Raw genomic sequence first — 26,445 nt, 5'->3', positions numbered from 1 at the left:
TACATTTTACCTCTGATTGCTTTAATACTTTCTAGGTGTTATGAACATTATCTATGGACAACGTCTCCAGGACAAGCCCTGAGTATGGATTCCCAGCAGTCAAAGTTCTGTAGGGTAGCAGATTCCCTCAGTCCCACAGCACAGGCTCGAGGGTCTTTGCCAGTTCTTGAACTTTACCTCTCTGCGTGCAAGCAAAGATGAGCAAGGGACTAAAAGAAAGCTGATTTTTTGCTTTTCATAAAAATGTCCTGAGAAGCGCGCACGTGTGTGCATGCACACACACACACACAGAAGTCACCAAAATCACAACACATCTAATTTCTGTCAGAGCAAGCCAAGTATTCCCATCGTAAGGGTAAGGTAATTGAGTCTCCATGACTTTAAGGGACATGAACGTGCTCATATAACTAAAAAGTGGCAAGGCTCAAACTTACAGATCCACATGTTTGGGATCAAGTCCATACTACCATTCAAAAAAAAAGAGGTCAGTCTTTAAGGGAAATGCACTTTCCTATAAACTTTTAAAGTAGCCCATGCTCCAAAGGGGACCCACAAAGTTGAACAAACAACCTGAAAACATATTCTTGACTGGACAACAAATAGTTGTCAACAATGGCTCCCCAGTGACCCAAACTCCAACTGAGTCTTTCAACCAGCTCAGTTTTCCCAAGCTTTGAAAATAGGCTATAGATGATGGGGTCTAACCACACTGCAGCCCTAGGATTCTCTCTCTGGAAGGAATAAGAGGCAAGGTCTGCCTTTTATACTTCTTTTGCCAACATATAGTTGCTCTTGAATAATTACACTAGAGAGAAAAGTTGGCCTTCAGTGCAGCTCTCAGCAAACTTAGAGTTACCACTTAAATTACTCAAAAACTAGAATTTCTGTCTGCTGGCCTGGGAATCTGACAGCACCACTTCTAAGGGAGAAACTCCATCCCCCGTGGGAGGGTCAGTGAGAGGCTCCCCGAAGTTCCTGTTTCTTCACTCTATCTCAAAGCAGGCACTTGGGATCCCAGCCAGCAGCACCGCAGCACCCAAAATTGTTTAAGCCCTGGACTGTATCTGGTATTGTCAGACTTTCAGCAGTGGGCGGGGGAGTGCTCCACTGTACTGTCTTTCTCTTGAAAAGTACTTGGGGCGCCTGGGTGGCTCAGTTGGTTGAGCGACTGCCTTCGGCTCAGGTCATGATCCTGGAGTCCCGGGATCGAGTCCCGGGATCGAGTCCCGCATCGGGCTCCCTGCTCGGCAGGGAGTCTGCTTCTCCCTCTGACCCTCCTCCCTCTCATGCTCTCTGTCTCTCATTCTCTCTCTCTCAAATAAATAAAATCTTTAAAAAAAAAAAAAAAAGAAAAGTACTAAGCTGGTGATTGTTAACCCTCGAATGAGGATGGCTATGAGGACCTGCTGGCTCATAGAGTTCTCCTCGCCCTCACCCTTTTGTCTGTCTTGTGGCTTCATTGTCCCTCCAGTTCTATGCCTGGTACATTTCATGGGTCTGAAAACCCACCTCAGGAGATGACTTTCTGGAGGTTCCCCATGATATCCACCAGACCCCAGGGTGGGTGGAGGGGACAGTTCCTGAGAGAAGGAAACATCCCAGGAGCCAACCTCTGCAGCAAGCCCACCCTCTGGGCACGGATCTCCAAAGCTTTGAACACTGCCCTCAGGGATGACAAAGTGCATGCTAAGATCTAGGGCCGTTTAGAGCAACTATTTCCTAGGGCTGAGGAGGGCCTGCCTGAAATCCTGAACTGAGCAAGCTGGAGTGTTCACAGGTGAGGAGAGAGACGGAGGGAAAAGAAGTGCCCCAAGGCCTCACCAAGGGGTGCAGGGCTGAGACCCCACTGCATTTAGATGACAACATGTTTGTATGGAAATTCACACTCTTCAAAACACTGTGATGCATTAATGCATTGACCCATCCAGTGTGACCTAAGAATGATTGGAATCCCCTCTTTACAGTGCCCAGAACGGTGTGCAGCCCAGAGAAAACACTGAATGAGTATCTGTTGAATAAATTTCAGGATGAGTGAAAAGAAAGGGAGAGTTGGGGACAGGAATCTGAGTGTCTCGCCTCTAGGTATGTGTGTTAAGGGATCTTGGTTCCAACAACTCATCTCTTGACAGGCTCATGCTTTGTCTAAGAAGCTGCAAGGCTATTAAACCCAAACTCTGCAATTACTGAAATAAATTTACAAAATAAAAGGTAGCTGAAACAGCACTGCCCTCATTTTCAGATTCCTCTCTGTTTTATATCTCTAAGTGAAGATACTACACTTGGAAATGGAACTACATTTTGTTTTAATGTGTTTTTCAAGGATAAAGGAATTCTGCTCCATGTATTTTCCCTAATTTTCCTCACCTAGGGCCACCCTACTTCAATACATGCTTGAAAAAAATACACCCAGTGAATGGACATTCTGTCCCATCTCCAGGCTCACTAAAAATGCCTGGTCTCTGAATTGCTGTACTTCCTATGAATATCTACTTCCCTTCCCATCCTGGCATTCACCCAAGTCAATTAGTCTTTCCTTCTTCTGTATGTCAGAGATTCTCCATCTCTTGTTCTCAGACTTAGGGAATTAATTGCCAAGCCCAGGTTCAGTAACAACCTTCTCCCAATATTATACAATGACAGCTGAGTGCACAAACTAAGCCAGATTATAACCTCACACCTGATAGTTTGCAAAGTGCTTTCACTTACTGCTATCCCATTTTAATTTTCTCAACATCCCAGTAAGATGGGAGCAGTTGTCCTTATTTAGGGGGAAAGGAAAGGCTCACTTAACACTAGGAAGTAGCAGGGTTGGCTTCAATTCCAAATCTCCTGAATCTCCGTAGGTAGCACCCCTGTGTCCTAGGCTATGTCAGGGTGCAGTTAGTCCCCAAGCACATTACATGCTTGGTTCTCAAAGTGTGGTGTGGGGTATCCCCTAGGGTCTTGTTAGAAATGCAGATTTTTCAGGCCCCTCCCCAGAGCTACAAAATCAGAATTGTTTTTAACAAGAGTCCTGGCAATTTGTGTGCCCTTGAAACTTTGACAAGAACTGCCCAAATCACTTAAAATCCGGAGTGTTTACTTACTCTTCCCAGAAGCCTTATCATTTCTTATCTCCAGGAAGACAAGATGGGATGTTCTTTTTGCTTTGTATGCAAATTCAGCAAGATCAAAATAAAAGCAACCTCCTGTGCCCTATCAGTTATCAAAAACAGGTTTTTCACATCAGACACTCCCAGGTTATTTTCAACTTTTATTAGTTCATAAAATTGGGTGTTTGTTCTGTGCTTTCTTCCCTCCTCTTTTTTCTCTGGGGAGCCAGTGAACTTTAATAGTTATTATTCCAGGGCAGAGTTACTAACTCTATAGCTAGTAAGAAGCCCACAAAACAAAGAGGTTTGTTTATGCAGGTTCAAATCCTGGCTCTACCACAGTCTGGCTGTGTAAAATTTCTACCTTTCAGAGTTTTGTGAAAATACAAGATAATGTAATAGAGTACCTAGCACAGTGATTAATTTTTTGCAGACAATAAATATTATGTCACTGGCTGAATAAAGAAATGAATGGATAAACAGGAACTATGGGGAGGAAGGGCTGAACAGGAAGAGGCCAGAGGTAGGAAAGGGATAGTTACTGGAGTGTGTTTATTAAATGTTCTTTCCTGTACTTAAAGAAGAGGGGAAGGTGATGAAGGAAGTTTATGGTAATCCGGTTTGAAAACCCAATGGGCAGTGAAGTAATGAAAGTCCCATGGATGTTGGAATGGGGAAATAACTCAAATTGTGCAAAAGTATCATAGACATTACAAAGTACTTTCCAAGCATGAGTATTAGCATTACTGAGAGATGGATGGCAGCATTGTTCTTTAGATTATCTATTCTTTTACTATCCTTTTACTGATTACCTAGAGGTTGCAACATTCGCATTTTTAACAAGCTCTGCAACTAATTCTGATACACATTAATGTTTAAGAACTACTTCTACATTTGAAGGAAGAACCCAAAAATAAGTAAGCTAACAAATGTGGGAAAGAGTTTGCTTTGAGTAAGGTACAGAAAGAACTAAATGAGAAGTTACATGAGCAATGGGAAATTATAAGGCTAGAGAATGGGAAGGGGTCCCCAGTCACAGTATTCTCTTTTGGATTTATTGCATGGTGCCCTGAGTTATAAAGAAGCATATTCTTCTAGAACATATTTGAAGTTTATGATGCAAAACTGGCTATTCTGAAGCTCTGCCACCTTCTAAACTCTACCCAGAGCTGGGCATCCTTGACTTTTAACCAGTTAGCTATGAGGTGCAGTGTTGTCTTAACCATAGAGGAGATAAGAGCTAGTAAAGGTTTCCCCTAATGGAACCATTTGGTTATTCCACAGCATGTATACATACACTGTCTTTTGTATAATTCTCAGTATTTTTAAAGGAAAAAAAAAAAAATCAACCTCACCTAAACCAGTTTCTAGAGCATTACAATTTTTCTTCAGACCTACTACCAAGGATCTATAATTTAAACTTGGCCCTAGATGATTAGTACCCAGATTCCATGTAGCTGGAGATAGTCAGGAAAAGTCAGACACTGTTTTGGCCCCCAGACCAATAAACTGGTCTCAGGCTACTGCATTCTCTACTGATGGATAAGAAGTCAATGGATATGCAAATGAATTCCTTTTACATCTGTAATATTTTTAAATATTTCAAGCAAAGAAGAACTGTATGATCATTTTAAATTTTTTAAAAAATCTTTTAAGAACTAATTGGTCTTAAAACGGAAAAGAGAAGCCCAGCATTTTTTACATGTATAATATTTCCCCCAAGGAATTCCTGTAACATTTTATTCTTCTGTAAACTTTAGAAACAAGCCTGATTTATATCTATTTTGCATTAATCTTTAAGACAGAATCCTCTTACATGTTTGCTATCAAATACCTGTTGTTTTTGCTCTGTTTTGTTTTGCTTTGCTTTGTTTAAAGGGCTATTTTTAGTTTTTTCTGCAATAATATTGACAACTGGGAATGGAGATGGGTTATGATTCTCAAGAAATCATAGGCAAATGCCTGAGACCTAGGGCATAAGCTAAAAAATAGTGACTTTAACTAGGCATTCAAAAACCTAGATAGCCAACAAGTGTAGATACCTTATCTGGAACGTTTCTCTTCAAAGACATACTTACTATTCTAGAAATCATATCACAGGACCACCCAAACTGTATTTTCTAAAACACTGTTTCCCAAAATGGGCTCTGGCAAACACCAGACCTACGAGATGCTTTGTGAAGAAAAAAGCAGTTTGTGAACAAATCCGTTTGCAAAGCTGTGTTTTCTGACAGTGAAGATAAAAATAGTAATTATAGCATTTAACTGAGACTCAGGGCCCTAGCCACATTATTATTCACAAGTAAAATAAAAACAGCCACAGCGATCACTTTGTTCATTCCAAAGGAAAGACATAGCTGGCATCGACATTTAAGAAGGAGGAATCTTTCCATAGTATTTACCATAGAGGAAGTAACTAGAATATTATCTCCATCCTTATTAGCCGCAGAAGGCACAAGCTTCCTCTTGGAGCAATACACAGAGGTCTAGGCTCACACACAAATGCTCCCTAGCACATGTTTTTCCCTCATAGCATTTAGTATATGCAATTATTATCTTTTTTCACTTGTTTCTATCTCTTCAACTTAGAATGTAACCTCCAAGGGAGGAGCACCATGTCATTTGTATTTGCAGCTGATCTAGCCACATGCTTGACACACCACAGGAATAGATATGTGTTAAGAAAGTGAATGGTTGGGGCACCTGGGTGGCTCAGTCTTTAAGCATCTGCCTTTGGCTCAGGTCATCCCGGGGTCCTGGGATCGAGCCCTGCATCGGGCTCCCTGCTCAGCGGGAAGCCTGCTTCTCCCTCTACCAGTCCCCCTACTTGTGTTCCCTCTCTTGCTATGTCTCTCTCTGTCAAATAAATTAATAAAATCTTTAAAAAAAAAAAGTGAATGGTAAAGTTCCCTAATAAAGACCTGGCTTCTAGGATCTACAGTTTACTAAGAGTCATCAAAAGGATGGATTTTCAAGAGTAGCTAGAAAACTGCTTCATGCAAATGTCTAATATTCTACCTAAAAATCATCAGCTTTTCTTACCAACTTCTCTGCAGGCCCACATTGTATCCACATTGGTCTCATGGAGTTTCATGAGTCATACAAAGTTAGGCCACTGATAAGGGGTCACAGGGATGCATCTGACTTCCAATTCTGCCAGCTAAGAATGGGTCTCTTTGTGCTTTATTTTGTTTTTCCAGGTTCATTGAATTATAATTGGAAAGTAAAAATTATATATAGTTAGGGTATACAATATGATGATTTAATATATGTATACATTGTAATGTGATTACCACAATCAAGTTCATAGATATATCCATCACTTCACATGGTTACTTTTGTGTTTGTGTATGTGTGTGTGGTGAGAACACTTAAGATCTACTCTCTTAGCAAAGTTCAAGTACACCTACAGTATTATTAACTATAGTCACCCTGGTGTGCTTTAGATCCCCAGAACATACTCATCTTATAAATCAAAGATTATACCCTTTGACCAACATCTTCCCATTACCCCAACCCCCAAGCCGTGACAACCACTGTTATACTCTCTGGTTCCATGAGCTTGACTTTTTTATATTCCTCATATCTTTGTATTTTAGATACTGATTGAGATTCAACCACCGGGGCATGAGGAGTAGGTTCTCCATCTAAGCTTTGCCCTTAGTCCTGGGTGCCTGTCCAGATAAGCCTGGGATCAAGACAAAATGCCCCATGGCTCTCAGACATGGAAGAGTTGAGTTTCATGGAGCCCTGGGGTTGGGATGAAGGGGTAGTATTCCCCACAGACTGACATATCCACACTGACTTGAACTGATTCCTGGCCTTCTAAAGTGGAAATTTCATTTGCTGCTTAGTCTTACCTTAGTTTAGCACCATTCCCATAAGAGCAAAGGAACTCAATCCAGAGGCCAAAGTGCTGATCCAAAAACGAAAGTAAAACGAGCAATTATAATAGTCAGTACTTACCTGGTGTTATCCTAGGAGTCTGCACTTTGCTAAGCACTATGCATACATCATTATTGCATTTAATCCCCTCAAACATGCCATGATGCAAATCCTGCTATTGTTCCCATTTTACAGATGAGGAAAGAGAGGCATGATACCTACTAAATCAAACCATGGCAACCCAAGGCAACAATCATAAAGCACTACAGGCCCCTTTCTGCCTTCCATAGATCCAAAATACAACTTAAAGTGACAAAGAAGATGGAAAAACTGGGAACCTAGAAATATTTTTAACTTTTCTGGCCACCCAGTGACCACCTCCAAAAGACTTTATTGTATTGATTTAGCTCATCTCAGATGCACATACCATAGGTCCAAATAGACTCGTATAACTGCATTAGTCATTCTAGATACTTTAATCCATTACTTAATGCATTACTCAGATCCTGGTACCAGGAGGGAATGGCAGGAAGTCAAGGTTGGTTATACATGGATGAAACAATAATAGTCTTGAAAACCCCTGCACCTGTGAAGAAACAGCCAGAATTTGAAAACATCTGACTGTCAAAGTTTTATAGTTTGTCATTTAAAATGCTTGCCACAGATCTTACTTTCAAGCACATAGTATCTTTGCATCACTGATCAACTTCTAAATATTCGTCCTCTAATTAGAGGAACCCCCAATCAAAAATGAGTCACTGACATTTTCCTCAGCATTTTGTTGCAGTAAGCCAGAATAAACACATGGAATTGTTACTATGGAGACCGAAGGTACTGAAGGGACCCAGCCTCTCATTAAAAAATTGACACACCAGCAGGAAAAAAAAAATGATGGATGTTGTGGTTATTTTAGGGAAAATCATGTCCCAAATGTTGAGGTTAAGTCAGCCACCCCTTTTCCTCCAGAAAAAAAAGAAAGAAGAAGAAGAAGTTTCCGATGCAAATGGTTTGAATTAATGCCATGGATATTTATAACAACAGTCTGGTTAAGGGAACTTATTTGCTCTTCATCAAGCAAATGTCCCCTAGGATTAAAGGAGCCCAAAGAAAATATTTTTAAAATAATAAATAAAATGTCTTTTGGGGTGGGAAGCAGTTATATTTGTATTCAACAGCATGACTGCGGGACTGAGACCTCAAAGCCCAAGGCCACTGGGACTGGACAATTCTGCAGTGCTTTTGGAAGAGATCAGCAAGACACATGTAACCCAGCTGACGTGTCAGCAGGAGAGCGAGTGTTTTCTTAAGTTGACACCCCAAGTAGTAAATAAGAAAAGAGAAACCAAGAGTGGCCCAATACACAGATCTAAAATTGGAGAGGCACTGACTGTCTCTTTTTTAAACAACTTCCTTACTTGAGATTTGGAGAGAAAAGGTGGAAGGGAAGAAGCTTAACTTTTTAGCATATCACTGGAAAATGCCATCCTCACTTTTCAAAAATAGCACTAGATGAAGAAACGCTGTTTGGGTGAAGCACTATTATACAGTCTCCTCTCCTTCACGGTGCCTCTGGGAGGGAGACCCGCGTGCGCAGCAGTAGAGAGAGCCAATACAGGGACCAAAATGTTATGAAGGGTCCACGAAGGCCCCGTGAGGGTGAAGACAGCATCGGTGGCCATGAGCAGAGGGCCAGCATCGGGCTCACCCTCCTGTCTGATCTCCATCTGGAGGCCTGACACCAGGTGACCGGGGACCCTCCTGATCCTGTCTTTAACTATGGATATTTGTCCAAATGTGGATTTCTAAAAATATTTTTACTTTAAATATTTATTATTTACATAATTTTAAATACTGCATTAAAATAGTACTTATCTTAATTTTTGGATTTTTGGTGTTCCCTTAAATTTTGTACCTGAGGCAAGTGCCTCACTCCCCTTACCCTACTGCCTTACCTCCTACTGCGGAGGTCCGTCAGGGGCCCTCAAAGGAAGAGCATCTGCTTTCCGCCCCAGGCACTGAGGCACCAAGTGCTGCCTCAAGACAGCATCTTCCACTTAGAGGACGTCCCTTCTCTCAACAAATCAGTCCAAGCAGAACCTACAAGACACACATCTAAACTGCACCTGAAAGGCAAGATTATAGCTGTGGCTTCAGAGCCCTGGACTCAGACCTTTGTCTGTCACTGGATCAGTCAGGTCCCCAAACTTCAGTTTCCTCCTGTGTTGACCTAGCATAATAAAGAAACCTACTTCCAAGCATCAGTGCAGGAACGCAACGGGGCAGTGCCTGCCAATAACCGAGAAGCGTGTGATCAGTGTCGGCATTGTTACTGTTCAAATCTTGGTTCCTCTGCCGCTCACTTCACCCTGAGAGTCTTTGTTTCCTCTTCTGTAACAAGAGGAAATAATAGTGCTATCTCTCAAGGTTGCCATGCAGATTAAATGCTACTGTACAGGAAGTGTCTGCACACGGTGGTGACTATTACTGCTCGTAATCACGCTAGCTTATTCTTCCTTCTCCTCCTCCTCTTCCTCCTGCTCCAATTCTTCCTCCCATAAACTCCTGCCTCAGCCAGCAGGCCTCTACTCTAGAGTTTACGTAGTTAATATAGTTGCAGTGAGATCTAGAATCAACTCCCTCCACTGTGTGAAGGATCCTTAGGTTGTATATAAACACAAAAATCAATTTACTAGATGCCATGCTTTTAAAAATGTTTTAAGCTATTCAAACATTATTATTTTCTGCATACAATGCCAAATAACCTGTTGAATTGATTTTCTCTCTCTATTTTTTTTTTTTCTTTTTTAGCTTAGTTGTTTGGGTATGCTGTAGACAGAACCCCAGACAACAGAAGAGTTAGTGTACTTCGACTGTTTATAAAGGAGCGGCATAAAAATAATCTTTAAAGCTAAGGGAATGTTAATATTTAGATCCATCTAAGGGAAAACAATAACAGTTTGTGATTTCTTCCCTCCTCACTCCCAGGGCAAACATTTTTAAGGGAGGGTTTTATTTTGTAACATAAATTGTTTTCTATATAACCCTAAAGACATGAGTGATTAATAGTGAGCTATAGAAAGAGATGCCCATAATTAGCAGCTTGGGTACAGTCAGATATAAACATATATTTTGTTTATGAAACATGTAGCTTGAAAAAAAATCACATCTTGTTAGATGTCACAATAGGGTCAAGATGCTAAGGAAAAAGCCATTAAGACCAAGATTTTTAAATAAAGTCAAAATCAGATAGACTACATATGTACATACCTGTGCCACAAAAGCCTGAGACAAAAGTTTATCCAAGTTTATTTCTTCATCATCATCAATATCATTCTAATTGTTCCTAATTATTACTTGTATCAACTTCGGTATAACATTGTGATTCTGATCTCAATTTTAACTATATAGACCTTTACCAAATACATAATAACTACCTTGAAGGCAGATAAATAAATGCTTTTCATATAATGGGTCAAGTTTTCATGACTGCTTAGTTTATATGGTTTATTATCACTATAATGGAACTAATGACAGCTGGCCCTTACTGGGCACCAGACACTGGCCTAAATTCCTTAAATGTATTAAATCCTTTAATCCTTATAAGAATCCCTGTGGGACTGAAATTAACATCCCCACTTTACCGATGAAGACACTGAGATTTATAAATCTTTTTTTTTTTAAGATTTTTTTTTAATTGAGAGAGATAATGATAGCATGAGAGGAGGGAGAGTCAGAGGGAGAAGCAGACCCCCTGCTGAGCAGGGAGCCCGATGCGGGACTCGATCCCAGGGCTCCAGGATCACGACCTGAGCCGAAGGCAGTCGCTTAAACAACTGAGCCACCCAGGCGCCCAAGACACTGAGATTTAGAGAAATCAAGTAACCTGACCACCAACACATTTTATAAGCAGAGCTGGGATTTGAACACAGTCCTGTTGAACATCAAAGCCTGTCCTCTAAACCACTATACTAACCAGAAAACCATCCAAGTTGACAAGGTAGCCTCTTTCTGTTCACCATGAACATTCACATATGCTGAGACCAGCCCTCCTCATCTTACTCCAGGCATTCATATGGCCCCTTGGCACATTAGGAAGATTTTCACTCAAGTCAAACAACAGTTAAGTTCCACCATTTTACTGCATTTCCGAAACAGGAGAGCAGAGATCTTGGCCAGGACTGCTGCATCTGGCCACGCAGAACGTACACTATACAAATCCAGAGGGAGCCATTCACAGAGTAGTATTTGCCAAGTACCTGCTGGAGTTGTTCAATATGGCAGCCCTGCCTTCGCTGCTATAAATGTGGTTTGTGACTCCTCAGCAACAACCAGTCAGTGATTGGACAGGAGAAGACACCTGACCACAAAGAGCCAATCAGATGCTTGCCGTGTACACACACAACAGAGAGACACAAACGAGCCTCCCCAGTGGGGCAACTGAAGAGGCAGGAGAACTGGGGCGGGGCGGGAATCAGATCACACACTGCCCAGGCAGAAGCCAGGAATGAAGAGGGAGGGGAGGGGCACACAGGGAGAGATGAAAGAGTTCATGGAGTCCCTTAGAGACAGTGAAAAAAGCCTCATTTTCCCCTTTCCAAGAATCCCCTCAGACCCAGTTATAATTTTCCACCCTGGATTTCTAAGAGACTTTTGTGTATCCTTTCAACAAACCCCTCTTTGTTATTTGCCTGAGTTTAAGGGCATCTTGATCTTTGCAGGAAAGAGAAGTGCCCATTCTTGACCAGACATCATCAAATGGAATTTGTCATTATTATACAAAAAGTGGGCTTGAATCTCAATCCCCAGACTCATGTGTGTAAGAAATGTAACTTTATTTTTCTATAACACAATGGAATTTCTATTTTGAGAGAATATGCTGAAGGGGTGGCAGAAGTTAATGCAGGCATTTTAGGAGTCTAGGGAGTTTGAGTAGTACCAAGGAAGCAGGGATGAGTATGGTGGGCATTGAGTTCCCCATCATCCACAGTGGCATCTGCTGAGATGCCCCTCAGCTGCCCAGTCCTGGTCATCATACAACAAATTCACTGCTGTCTGGCCCACCTCCCCATTCGTGCCTTTGCTTTTGGTTCCCCTGTGCTCCTCTCTGGTACCGAGGAATTCACTTACTGCTCCACACCATGCTGGGCTGTGAGAAACTGGGAGCATTCAGAAACCCATCCACTTAAAAAAAAAAAAAAAGAAAAAGAAAAAGAAACCCATCCACTTAGCTCAGAGAATGATTCTTGCCACCAGCCAGGCCATGGGAACCTGATGCTGTCCAAAGCCCTTCTTTACACAGTCATTTCTCCTCAGGGAAGTACCCAGAAAGCAAGGCGCAGGTCCTGTGTGCATCCAGCCCCCACAGATCTATCTGAGGCTCTAAAGTCATACCTCCCCAAGGTTTGACCTGGGTGAGGACTGGGCACCCATCCTCCTCAGGGATTATCCACACAGAAGCTTCTACATGTGCCCCTACACCCCCTGATGCTTCCTACTCCATGGAATCTAGTCCCCCTCTGAGGTGGGTAGCTTGTCCTCAGTCTTTGGTACTCTAGGCTCATCTATTTTTAATGTCCCAGGTTCTTTTCTCTCCTGTGGGAGTTAGGACTTTGGAACCCTAAAAGCCAAGATATGACTTTCATTTCCTGGGTTCATTCCACCTTTCCCAAGGCAAAGAACCCAGACTGGCCTAATTAACTGAATGGAAGCCAGAACCAAGTGACCCAAGAAAATACCAAAAAAAAAAAAAAAAAATCTTCAATTGATATTTCAAAATATTGCTCCACCACACTGCATTGGAACCGTTTAGGCTCACGGAGCTTTGTTCTGGCCATAGGCCTTGATTTCACTGTTCTTTTCCTCTAGGTGATGTTGGCCAAGCTGAAGTGGGGCACTTCCAACCTTCCGCTAAGCTGATGCTTCTACGCTTCTGCCATTTCAAATGTGATCATAGTGATGATGTATGCTAAGCCATTTATTTCGTTTTCCTTAAGATTCACCTTTACAGCAAGTGTCACACTGAGAAATCTGGGAGCAAAGTAAATTGTAAATGGAGATTTGTCCTTTTTCCTGGTTTCACCTTTTCTATGAAAGCTGTGATAAGCATTAAGAGAACTTTTCCTTTTCCTGCTAAAATAACTGTCACTCCACACCAAAAGGATCATAATCTATCATGCCTAATGTGCTTCTCCATCTTTGTGACTATATTAAATAATACTTCCCCTTATATATTTTATTATCTCATAAGAGTAAGAAAAACATTTCAGGGTGGACAATTTATTGGTGATATACAGAAAATATATCCACACAAAATACCATACTTTATAATTAAAACAAAAATTAGTCATCCTGCTTATTCAGAGTCAGTATCAAAAGTGAGAGTTATATCTACACCTGATTTAGGCATTTGCTTTTTCTCATTTCCTAGCCCCAAAGAAGGCTGTCTTCTCCAAGCTTCCCTAAGAGGCCCATATCTTCATCTGGATTTCTTAACCAAATGGCTATGGGAGGCTGATTCTTCCCCTGACACATTCAACATAGATGCAATTGCATCTTGTTGGGCATGGGATGCAGAACAACTATGGCAGGGAATTCACAGGTGAGTGGAGGAAATGGAAGTTACAGCATGAGGTAAGATCTATAACAGAGAACTTGCCAGCATTTGGTTCAGTCTTCTGTGATGTCGTAGAGCCAGTCTACCACCCTTCCCGCCTCCACATGGGTACCAGTTCCCTTCCTCCAGTGCATTCCAGATTAAATCCCCCTCCTACTAAAAACCTCAGTGGCTCCCCTAGAGGCATTTCCCAATCTAGGTTAAGGGAATAGTAGTTCCAGGAAATCTGAGAAAGTATTACATGGAAAGGAGGCCTATAGTAGCATAAATTTGGGAAGCAATGAGTAAAACAAAGTTAGAATATTCGGTTGTGTTGCATTTTCAGGAATTCTCAGAGCTTTTATAATGCTCAAATGCCTAGTGTAGTGATACACTTATGCATATCCAAGAAGAATGCATATTTACAGTATCTCCCAAACTTCTGACTATAGATCCCTTTTTTTCCAGAGCATATTGCAGGACTAATATTGAAAACAAAACAAAAAACTTCAGAAACAGTAGCCTAAGGAATAAAGTTCAAACTTCTTAGCAAGGTATTTAAGGCTGTTGCCATCTATCTCTAGTCTATTCTTACAACCCCATTGCTTATTATTCCTTTGTTACTCTACATCACACACCACCCTTGTTGGGCTATTAGTTGCCTAAGCAGATGGTACACTTTAACATGCTTGAGTTTTTACTTATACATTGTTCTGCTTACGATGCCTCAAAACATTCTCCTTTATCTCACTTCTCTCTTCTCCATCTGAACTCTTATCTATACTGCAAAACCCACTCCATAGGGACTCATCTACCCAGTCTCTAAATCACTGTTCTGGGGCACCTGGGTGGCTCAGTCGTTAAGTGTCTGCCTTCGGCTCAGGTCATGATCCCGGGGTCCTGGGATCGAGCCCCGCATCGGGCTCCCTGCTCCGCGGGAAGCCTGCTTCTCCCTCTCCCACTCCCCCTGCTTGTGTTCCCTCTCTCACTGTCTCTCTCTGTAAAATAAATAAATAAAATCTTTAAAAAAAATAAAAAATAAAAAAAATAAAAAAAATAAATCACTGTTCTATAACCATTCTTTGTATATTGTAGCACCAATCACTGTGTATTACACATTTCTCTGCTGCCTTCAATAGTTTATAAGTTCCTGGGACCTCCTCTTTGTATCCCCCAGCATCCAGTGAATTGTCTGCCACATGAATGATTATGTACACACTGAAAATTTCATATCAATTTTTCAAACATTTCACAAAATTCCCTTACTTCCCTTCAAACCAGAAAAATGCAGGTGTGAATCTGGTGTGTACCTTTCTCTTAAATTTAGAGTCCGTGTTTGAAGTAGGATTCTTATCAGTAGATAAGCATCCATGACTACTAAAGAAGGGATTCTTAAGTCGCTCATTAAATCTTAGATTTTTCTTTTGCCCAATTATAAAATCACAAGTCACAATCACTTTAAAAATTGTATAAAAAAATTGCACATTATCTCCCTTTAAACAAAAAGGGGGGATTGTACTTTATGCCTTCACACTTTATGCTACAGTGCCTAGCACAAAAAAAATATTTGTTGTAAACATTTAAAAAATACTGTGCTCGCTTTAGCAGCACATATACTAAAATTGGAATGATACAGAGATGACCAGCATGGCTCCTGAACAAGGATGACATGTAAAAAGTTATCCTCTCTGGGAGTGATGATAAGCCCCTGCCAAATGCCAGTTCTTTCCCCCAGTCCAAAGAGCTGACCTGCATGCTCCCTGCTATTCCCTGGGCTCATTAGGCTTTCCCTCTGGATCTTCTTTCTTTCGTATTTTCATCTGCCTCCTAGTGCCCAGGCATCTCCAGCAAAGCAGAGACACCTACAGACTGGTGGTCTGCACTCATGTCCTCCTTTACTTGCCCCATTGCCCCTCTGCCATTTCCTCCTCTCACCAAGACTCAGAGGGAATTTGTTCATTTTGCCAACAACTTTCAGACACTTTCAGTTCAACAAAGAGGTTGACTTACTTTATTCCCTCGTGGGAAAAGAAACATGACATTTTTCTCATTATTAAAGCACTACTTTTTCTTGCTACAAAGGGAAAATTCAACATCATACAGCCCCCAAATGCAACTTTTAATTAAATGGCACTTTTCCTCCACATTTTAAAACCTTCTTTGGTGTGTGCACGCACGCACGCACACACACACACAGATGGAGGAGGCAGGGAGTTTCTCACAAGGCTCTAAACACCTCAGTTCTGCATCCAGGGTATTTCAGCATCGGCCCCTGCCCTACACCTTCCCCTGCTTCCCACTGTTTTCCCGTTCTACAGTCCTGCCCCTGGCAATTTGGTTTCCTTGGCAATGCTGCAAGCTTATGCCCACAATGCCTTTGTGCTTGTGATTTCTGCCCTCATCCTTCCAGGCTTCCAAACCCAGCTCAGGTGCTCCCACAGAAACCCTTCACTGACTACAGGTTGCACAGTGATCCCTCTCTAACCCACATGGTATTTTAATGCTATAGTGCCTATGTTTACATTTATTCAAATTTTTTCTAGCCTTATGCTCATTGACCCTCCAACCAGCCAGACAGTGAGCTAGAGAGAGGGTATGGGCTCTGAAGTCAGCTGTGGGCTCTGGAGCCTAATTTCTGAGCTACGGGAGGCCCAATTTCATTATTTGTAAAATGAAGTAGTAAACACCCACCCTTTGCAAAGTTGAGAGTTGCTCTGAGCATTAAATGAGGTCCAGCATGTGAAATTCCTCACCTTCTTGCCTTTCGTCAACTGTCTTCCTGCTCTCCTGAGGGCAGGATCAGATCCTACGCTGGTTCCTGGGTTCATAGAATGCCTAGCACAGTAACGCAGGACATGATCAGCAGCAATTGTTAAAGTGCACAGAATTAACAAAGAGCTGGAAACACAATCTCAGTTGGCAAGGAAATGAGACAGATCTTTAACCACTCAAAACCAGTGTGCCACTAGAATTGAAATGTAAAATGAGATAGCATAAAAAAGCAGACCAGTCATGACACACAGACCGTTTCTATGCCTAGAAAGATATTTTATTGAACACACATAGAAAAGCAAATGTCCTGTTTCTAACACCTTAGGCAAAGGCTGCCTTGAGTCTTGCAGGGATATGCAATAAAAAGATGTCTCCTTCAGCCTTTTTTATTGAGCCCTGATTAGCTCATACCTTATATTAAATCACAAGGCAGGGGCTTAAAATACTACCATCAGATAGGAAGCACATTTCTTTAGTTTCTATGCGAGCACAAAAGTGCTGCACAATTCAGCTATGGTCATTTGCCAGTTGTCTCATTCTTAACCTTAGAAGACAAGACAAAGAGGTCCTTAGTTTGAGCCCTATCAGCTACACAGTGGGTGTGAGGAAAGTGAATATCTCCAATTTGCATGATTCCTATAATTTCCTATCACTGACTGGGGAAAAAAATGCCATCCGTTCACTTAAGAGGTTTCATTGAAAAACAGAACACTTCTTTCTATTTACTTAAGCACCAAACTAGAATATGAAGAAGCACAATAAATTCTAAACATGGTGCACATCTGGTCTGAAAACCACAATCAGTTTATTGCTGCATCTGAAACATTTTCAGCGACTGTCATATAATATATTTTCACACATTTCTAACAAGACATTTTCTTGGAACCAAAATAGACAGGTATATCTGTCAGTTCAATTTCTTGCAAACAAAAGAGAAAATTATTTGGCTCAGATGTTTGTACTGTCTTTGGAGCAGTGTAACTATCATATGAGAAGGGTATTAGTCAAAGATGCCAGGAGCTCAGCATTTACTTCCAAAGAGTGACATTATTGGCTACACAGAAAAAAAAAAAAAAGATATTCGCATGTATGTACGCATCTTCCCTTTTCTCCCATTCCAATAGAACCATCTATTACATTTACTTGAAAGAGATGTACCACAGTCTTGTTAAGCCCATCTATCTCCCAGTACTATAACACTGGACTCCCTATTAATCTTTTGATCTCTGCTTCTCCTAAAGCAGAAGTTTATTAAGAGTTTTATTAAAAATTAAAATGCAATCGAAATCACGTTAAAATGCTTAAAAGCTCTATATTTTCACCCTAACCCCTCATGGGCATTCGCAAGGAGAGTCACAATGGTATTGAATAGCCAGAGAAACCCACGCCCAATAAAGAGGGCTGCCAAAATATCCCAGTATTGGCCCCAGTGAAACCATTTACTGGCTCACCGTTGGCTGCATAATCTGCCTTTAAGCACTTTCTCCTCTGTAAAAACCCCAGAGCTCCTTTAACAGCCTTGTCTCGGCATACAAAACTTTCAAGTGACTAACCCTTCCCTACCCAGCCCTTGAGTCCCTCACACCAGCCATGCAGCTTTGACCTTTCCTGATAACCCACTCAAAACACGTTCTGCTTGTAGGGCAGGCAAAAAATGCATAAAGGCAAGATTATCTGATCTTTGACAAGGTTCATAAACAGACTGGACATTGTCAACCCTCTTTCATACTTCTGAGCCTTTGCCTGTGTTGTTCCCTCCACCATGAATGCGGTGGCTGACTTTGCCTGGTGAATAACTCAGCATGCTTCAGAACTCAGTTCAACTAGGACTTTTTGGTGACACTTTCCCTGACACCCTCCCTTTGCTGAATTAAGTGACCCACTCTCTGGTATGAGATGGAGCATCCCATCAACGCTGCTCCAACTCCACCCCACCACACTCCAGTAGAGTGTAGGATGTGTTAGTATGCCTGTCTTCCCTCCAGCCTGCAAGCTCTTCTGGACAGAACCTGTGTTATCTTCTCTGTATCACCAGCCAGCACCTAGGATACTGTCTTGCATAAAGAAGGAACTCCTCAAATGTAAAGAAGGGACTCCTCAAATATACTGAATGAAAAACCAATAGCAGCAAGCCAGAAAAATCCTGATGGTGTCAGAATGGTTAAAAGCTTTGCTTGGTTCTCCACGAGCAAAACAGAGAATCTCAGAAAAAGGCAAAGTCAGAGTTTTCAGGTCTTTCAACCACAAGAGCTGTTAGTAAGGAAAATTCAGCTGATCATATGGAGCTAAAGGAGGGGAATGCTTTTACAACCTGGGCCTGCAGTCTTGATGTAAGAATCAGAGAAACACAAAAGAGACGGAAAAGCAGCCCAGAGAAGGGGACTTACGGGATGGTAGTGAATGGCAGACGAAATGATGAGCACTCAACTGCTATGAGGACAGTATCAAGGTAAAGAAGCCAGGAAGGGGGTAAGTCAGATAAGGAAGCGGGGGGGGAACACGCGGTTTACAAGCCATATTACAGCACCTAGAATGGCAAAAGGTTTCTTGAATATAGAAAGTAGTACAACCAGGAAAAATGTAGAAAGACTCTCTGGATGTCAGCAAAGAAAAGGAGGAAACCAGGGGGCAGACCACTTGAGGCCCACGAAATGAAGTGACCCCATCTGTGCAGAGTTGAACAAAGAAGACTGCCCCAGTGAACAAATATGAGGCTGATTCTGTACTCAGGTTCACAGTCTAGAATTCACACACGACCCCGAAAGCTTCCAGAGAGCTCGGTGAGTTCGAGCAGAAGCGTAGGTGGGATTGCAAGAGCCCAGAGCCCGCAGTGCACGGGAGCACATCGCGTTCTGTCCGCTTCGGCAGCAGTGCAGGTGTGTTTGCAGGAGAATGTCTAACGGCAGCTGAAATAACCAAAAACAAAGTGGTGAATGGCTGCCCTGGGCCAATATGGGGACAAATTGGCAGAGCAGAGTATTGCTCTGCAGACCTCTCCAACTGTTTGAGAATTCTACCATCTCTCCTGAGGTGCCCTTAAAAGGCTAAGTGGAAAGGTAGAGAGCCTTTTAAAATTTTATGTGGTTTCTAAAGCATCTTAATTTTTAATAAAAAGTTCTTAATAACATTCTGGATAAAAGACTATGGTACTTACAGGATCCTTTTTATAATGCCAAAATCTTTGTGCAATATATGTATATATTTTTAAAAAGACCATGGTTTGGCAAATGCTGGTGGCCTTTAACACTTACGATTATTCTCCTTCCGTTTACTCTACTGCTTGATGTGGTGGCCAAGAGCAAATCCATCCAATTCTCTGCCCTGACTTTGCTTCGTTTTGAGGTGAGGAATTTAAAGCGAAATGTAACACAGAGGTAATTTCCAACAGCCTTAGCCGCTGAAAGTGTTCATCCAGCTGATACTGTTTAACCCTGGCTTCTGACACACGTACCGAAGGCCCAAGCATGTCTAGAAACAGGTATCTAAGGCACATTTTTGGGGATGATGGCTATCTGGGTGTCAGCAACTACAACTAAATAAGACACCCACCCCTAAGTGTAGAATAGAAACCTGGCACTCTCTTGTCATTTGAGTAATGCTTTGCAATTTACAAAGTGCCTTCTTTGAGCCTTCGAGAAGTTCTAGGATTCACTCAGAGTCCATGGCTTGGTGCCAGAGCCAGAAGCTTCACAGACTCTCTTCCTGCAGGTCCAGGCTCTGGGAGCATTCTGACTAGAACACCTGTGGCCAGAATTCATTTAGCAATAAAGTGTAGTGATTAATAGCTCAATTCTGGAGTCATTCAGAGAAGCAGACTATAAGCTAGATGGGAGGAGGACACAGGGAAAACTGCCAAAGCTAAGACATCAGCTGAGGATGGACTGAACACTGTAGTCAAAGGACAGCCCAGAAAACTTCCTCAACCCAGGAGAGAGGGGGTACCAGAGCATCACCAGGAATGAGTAGTGGGAAGCCATTTTGGAGAAGACCAACATTTTAGGAAGAGAAAACTGTATTTCATGCATCCTAAGCATTAGCGAATTGCTGAAAGCTCAGACCTACTAGAGTAGATAAATGTGTCATTCACTTAGAAAATTAATCCCTTGGTTTCATCTTGTTAGCTTTTAGCGAGAGAGAAATGTAAGAAGTGCTTGGAGAGAACAACAAAGCTCCCCCCACAAGACCAAACCCCGTGAAAGCAATGGATTTTTCCAAGTCGTTAGTATCCGATTTGTGCAATTAGATTTTCTTTTAGCTTCTTAAATTCATGTTGTGGGTTTCAAAACTCTCTTCTGAATTCAAATTTTGACTTTACTTCCAGGGATTAAGAAGTTACCAATATCCACATCAAACCTGAGGTATTGAATGTTACATTTATTCACGTTCACATTTATTCACATGTATGGAGCTTGACTTATTTTCTAAGTGAAAGACACACTGATCCTACTCTATAACTTAGCCTTTTTGTACCTCAATGTTCTCATCTGTAAAGTAGGAAAATTAGCAGTACCTGCTCATGGGTTGTCATTAGGATTAAATAAGTCAATGTACATAAAATACTTGGCATAGTGGCCAGCATATTTATTATGACAAGTAAATGTTAGCCATTATTCATATTCCAATGAGTTCTTTGGTTTCTATAAATCATAAAAAGTGATCCTTGAACACACGCGTGCAAGAAGTTTCCAGTGGTTTGTTAGGTCTATGAAATTTGATCTTCCCTGCCTTTCTTGGCAGGAATCTTAACTAGCTAAAGTTATTGATCCAGGTAGCAAGATCCACACCTCTACATGACTGTTTCCACTCACTGAAAATTTCCAGAAAGTATTCATTTCAGGCTGAAACTGTCCATGCTTGGTCTCAACCCAATGGAAACTCACTTGCATTGGAAGATGGGAACAGAATCCATCCTCTGATTTTCAATGGCTAGAGTTAAGGAACAATTAGACTTTTTTCTATCCCAAAATAATGTCTTATAGCTGAAATTTTAAAAACCACTAAACATAATAAGTTTAAGCTTCCCTTAGCCCTGAATACAATAGGTGACCACCTGCTTTAAAGCTCCTGTTATTTTTAAGATCTTTAAAACCTCCTTTGAGACAAAGCAGTCCCAAGTAGAAAGTTTTTTCTTTTATGTCCAAGTTTTTCAGCTGAAATACTCTACATTTTAATAGTTACTTCTCTGATTTTTCTCTTTTAACTTCATAACATATTTTGCAGCTCCGAGGTGCTGTTAAAATGATTTTGAAAGGTATTTTTAACATAGATTAAATGCCAAGAGCCCTCCACTCTACCCACCAGACATATGCAGCCACAAGTCCTTCTCTTCATGATGCCAAGACAGTCGGATCCAGTGTTTGGAAACATCAGTTTCTCAACCACAGACAGAGCAGGGCCTGCAGCTTATATGTATACCCAGCCCCTTACCCAGTGCCCAATACAATGGATGGGTGAATGGGTGAATGAACAATTGGACATTGTGTGGACCAAACTAGCAGATGGTCTACTAAATATTTTACTGATCTGGGTATTTCTTGGAAATATTGTAACATTTCTTTCCTTATAAATACTTCATTTCTCTGACATGAAGGTTTCTTTTCTCTTTGTCCTTATCACCACCAGCTACCAGTAGCCAAGTTACAGAAGCAATGGCTACATATCTCCAAACCCATGACCACTCAGAATCAGAGTTGTTCTGGCTGCACAGCAATCATAGTCCAACCCGCCCAGAGAAAAGTGAATCTGAAATGAGACTTCTCTGAAAACCCTCCCCTCTGCCACATTGCCACAAACCAGGAATAAATTGTGATCCAAATCGGGCAATGCTTGGATAGAAGGGAAAGATGGAGGGAAGGGAGGGGAGGAGGATTTGATATAGGAGGGCAACACTTGGTTCTTCATCAAAGCAGCCACGAGCCTCTGTAAACTTTCCAGGGTTAGGGATGCAGAAACGATGGTCCAGGAAAACATGCACTCCATTCACAGGTCCACTTCAACAAATTATAAGCTCTATGAGCCTTAGGCTCCTAAAAGGCAAAAACCATGTCGTTTGCTACTTTGTATTCTCAAGGGGCCTACTGCAATACCTGGAATATAGGGAGGGGGAAGCTTAAGAAGTATTTGCGGCAGGAAGAAAAGAAGAAAAGAAGGACTGAGAGAGATGGGAAGGAGGAAGGAAGGAAGGAAGGAAGGAAGGAAGGAAGGAAGGAAGGAAGGAAGGAAGGAAGGAAGGAAGGAAGGAAGGAAGGAAGGAAGGAAGGAAGGAAGGAAGGAAGGGTGGATGGGGGAGGGAGGAAGGAAGGAAGGAAGGAAGGAAGGAAGGAAGGAAGGAAGGAAGGAAGGGAGGGAGGGAGGGAGGGAGGAAAGAGTTGAGTCTCCTCTGGGGAGAGCACATCCCTGCCAACTTATTGTGGCTACCATGACTTCCAGATGTCTTGCATTCACCTCTTTCACTCATTTGTCCCTGGACCATTTTCAGTTGTCTGGACAACATGGGCCAAGAGGAGGATCTGAAACTCATATAAATGATACCATCCTGAATTAGGTTGGTGAGTTATCTTATATCTCTTATGCATGTGTGGTTTACTTCAAATATAGTGTATAGCTGGAGGGGGGTAGCAGGCATGGAATGCTATAAAACATGGAACTGCATTATTGAAAATCATCAGAGGCCTTCACTTGAGCTTTTGAGGCTTGTAGGCATGGGAAATTAGAGCCCTGGAGCATGGGATGCTATCTTCAAACAAGAACATCAGATTCTCTGATTAGGCTTCAAACTCTTGGAATCTCCTGATTGTTCATCTCATACTAAAGATCTGGGAGAACTACCAGAAGGCAAGTTAATGATACTGCTGACTGAATTGGGAGGGAGCCACCTGAAATATTAGTAATCGACCAAAGTGAAGAAATAATTACAGGCTGAGTAGATTAGAAATTTAATCTCCACAGTACTTACCCATAAGTAAATAAGGTTCAACTTATAAAACATTTTGAAGAAAAAGGGCTACCACACACACTCATTATTGTGTACCTTAGAAAACTGGCTCCATCTGGACTCAGCTATGCCCTTTTCAGAGCTACATGCCAGTGGGATGGCCCTCAAAACAGCGTAGTCTCCAAACAGGAGATACTTAAAAATGTAAGCCCTCAGTCCTAACTCACCAGGACTGAACATAGCATGCCCACCACCCTTCATGACCCAGTGAACACTGAGCACCCATCATTTGTCAGCCATTTGTACTGGATGCTAGGATAGAGACAAGGAAGATCCCATCTCTGGAAAGTTTAGTGTATGGTGGCAAATGATCCTTAGAAGAAATAACAGGGAACTATATTCCTAACTTGGAGACTTCTGGACGAACTTTGGATTTCCATGCTAGGAAGTTTTGCCTACGTGCAAGTTCCTCTAGCCAAGCTTGTGGAGAACTACTTCTTTTGAGTCAGAAGACACCAGACAGGGCTAGAGAGGCTGTCAGCCTCTGGCGGGTGGCTGGCTTCCCTCCAAACTGTCAAAGAGGAGAATGTGACCTCTATGCACTGCTCCCTTTCTTGTTTTCCCTCCTGTTTTTGCAATAAGCCATACACCAGAATCACTGAGGGCACTTTCTCTTTTTTATTTTATTTTATTTTAAAGATTTTATTTATTTATTTGACGGAGAGAGACACAGCGAGAGAGGGAACACAAGCAGGGGGAGTGGAAGAGGGAGAAGCAGGTTTCCTGTGGAGCAGGGAGCCCAATGCAAGGCTCGATCCCAGGACCCTGAGATCATGACCTGAGCTGAAGGCAGTTGCCTAACGACTGAGCCACCCAGGCACCCACACTTTTTAAAAATATAGATTCAGTCTTGCTGAATTAGAATCCCTGGACTGGGTGAAATCTGCTTTTCAACTTTTACAGGAAATTTTTATGTCAAATTAGAGAACCACTGGGTAGTAGAAAGAGCACATATTTCAGAGCCAGATAAAACAAGATTTGAAATCCAGCACTGACAATTAATTGACATAATTAACCCTAGGGGACCTGATTTAATTACTTAACATCTTTGTGACCCAGTTTCCCATGCAGTAGAGTGGAATAATGCCTAGTGTTGTTATAAAATTCTAATAGAGTATGCAAAATACCCAGCACTGAAGCTACTAGCATAATCTCCTCCCACCTCCACTAAATGTCTGCTCCCCGAAAACATCTTATACATCAGTATTTTATGATTCGGTTCAAATTTAAGTCAAACTTCTCCAGGATTATCTTATGGATTTATCTCTAGCTATGAAAAGATGAGTTTTGTTCACTAATTTTTTAAAACTCTAAGAAGCATATTGTAAATAGGAAAGATTCAGGGGATTTAATTGGTTTTAACCATGGGGATGAGTTATGGGTATCCTTCCCTAGAGAGACAAAGTCAATTAAATTACTGGGAGCAAGAGGTACAAACCTAGGGAGAATTATAGGAAAGGAGGGAGGCCACCATTCTGTCCCCTTACATTTCTGTAATGAGTTATCCTTTATTGCATGATGACGATGCAATATACGAAGAGCACTGGACTAGGAACCCAAAGACCTGGGTTCAAATCCCAGCCATGTAACTGTGGACAATTCTCCCTGAGTTCTCCCTGAATCTCAGTCACTTTCCCCATAAAAATGAAGGATCTAGGCTGCTAAAATCCTACTACATTGACTTAAGGGTTTCATATCTTTTTAAAGTACAGAATATTCAACTAATAGTCACATAAATGAATCAGGAAGGTTCTAGCAGGCACCAGAGTATTGAAGAGCAAGGAAGACCTTCCAGGGAGGTGAGCACCTAAGAAGCACAAATCTTGAATGTCTCAGAGAAGTCTGATCTTAGAGTTTACCCTGAATTTGCCAACCCTTAACCACTCTGACACTCAAGTGAGTTGGCTGCAGCCCCAAGTTCTTGGTAAAAATAGGAGTGGGCTAAGTGTCCACATGCCACCTGTCCCTGGATGCTCCTGGCAGGAGGCAGCCAGAAAATACTTGAACTTAAACCTGGATAGAAATTAGCTCTTTCCATGATAAACAGACAAAAGGTAAAATTGTCCAAAGGGTTTTCTAAGAAAAGTCTGGAGAAGATCATCAGGAGGTGAAACCCCACCTAACAGGGCCACCTAGGAGCTGCAACCACAATCTCTACCACCATTGACCTAGCAGAGGCTCAGATATCATGATTTTGGCAGAGTCCAAAGCTAGGTTACCCTTGGGTTGAGGTATTCTTGCCTGAGCACCAGATGAGAGGAGCCATTAATACGATACCTTGAGAAAGAAAGAATTGAGCCAGAAAAACCTAAAGAACATTCTACTTCATTAAGAATATACAGGCCTTGACATAACCTTCCCTAACTTTGCCCTTTCTCTACTCTCTAATGTATCTGAATTTCCTCCCATCTTTCCTTTCTTCTCTCCTTCCTTAAGGATGAAATGTCACCTAACCTAACCGCTTTGTATCATTCCACCCCGCTGGCTCCTCTTTCCTGTATCATCACATCTTCTTGATGACCACACACCATCCTGTCCTGGATGATGACATCCCACCCTCTTCTAGAAGACCACACACCATCCTGTCCTAGATGATCACAGCAAAACTGACTCTTCTCTTGGACCTTCCTATTGGCTTATCTTCCTCTACACCTCCCTTAAATGTTGGTTTCTAGTAATCCGGCCTGAGCCCTTTGACTACTTGGTTACACCTTCTCTCCTCAGGCCATTGCATCCATACCTAGTGCCTTAACCACCACCTTCATGCCACAGACTCCCAAATAAATATCAGAGTTCCAAATTCAGTCTTAAGGTTCTGACTCTTAGATCTTAATTGTCCCTTTGGTCTCTACTTTTAGGACTAAAAGAAAATTGGCTTGAGCTACAAGAAGGAGCCTACAGTAGGATGCTCCTCAGAAGGCCATTTCCCTAAGAAGCCAGTCTGAGCCCATTTCCTGTTTTCCTATTCAAACCACTCCCCTGTTCCAATCCCACAGCTAATGAAGCAGTATAGGAAGTGGTGCAAAGGTGTCAGCACCTAAATTTGAATCCTATCTCCACAAATAGGCAACTTACCTAACCTCTCCAAGTTTTGTTGTATCATCTGTGTT

General features: G+C 41.8%; 1 long non-coding RNA gene and 1 pseudogene across 1 annotated transcript in view; one reads left to right on the top strand and one right to left on the bottom strand.

The window, feature by feature from the left end:
• The window catches only part of LOC135363749 (uncharacterized), a 287,379-nt gene that overhangs the window by 250,557 nt on the left and 10,377 nt on the right, over nt 1-26,445 (bottom strand). The window lies entirely within an intron of this gene.
• LOC123840029 (U6 spliceosomal RNA) lies at nt 15,162-15,260 on the top strand (annotated as a pseudogene).

The sequence above is a fragment of the Mirounga angustirostris genome, unplaced genomic scaffold, assembly GCF_029215605.1.
Source record: "Mirounga angustirostris isolate CCGP_5_RB_7025 unplaced genomic scaffold, mMirAng1.0.hap1 SCAF_3, whole genome shotgun sequence".
Taxonomy (NCBI): Eukaryota; Metazoa; Chordata; class Mammalia; order Carnivora; family Phocidae; genus Mirounga; species Mirounga angustirostris.
This window is presented reverse-complemented; position numbering and strand designations above follow the sequence as displayed.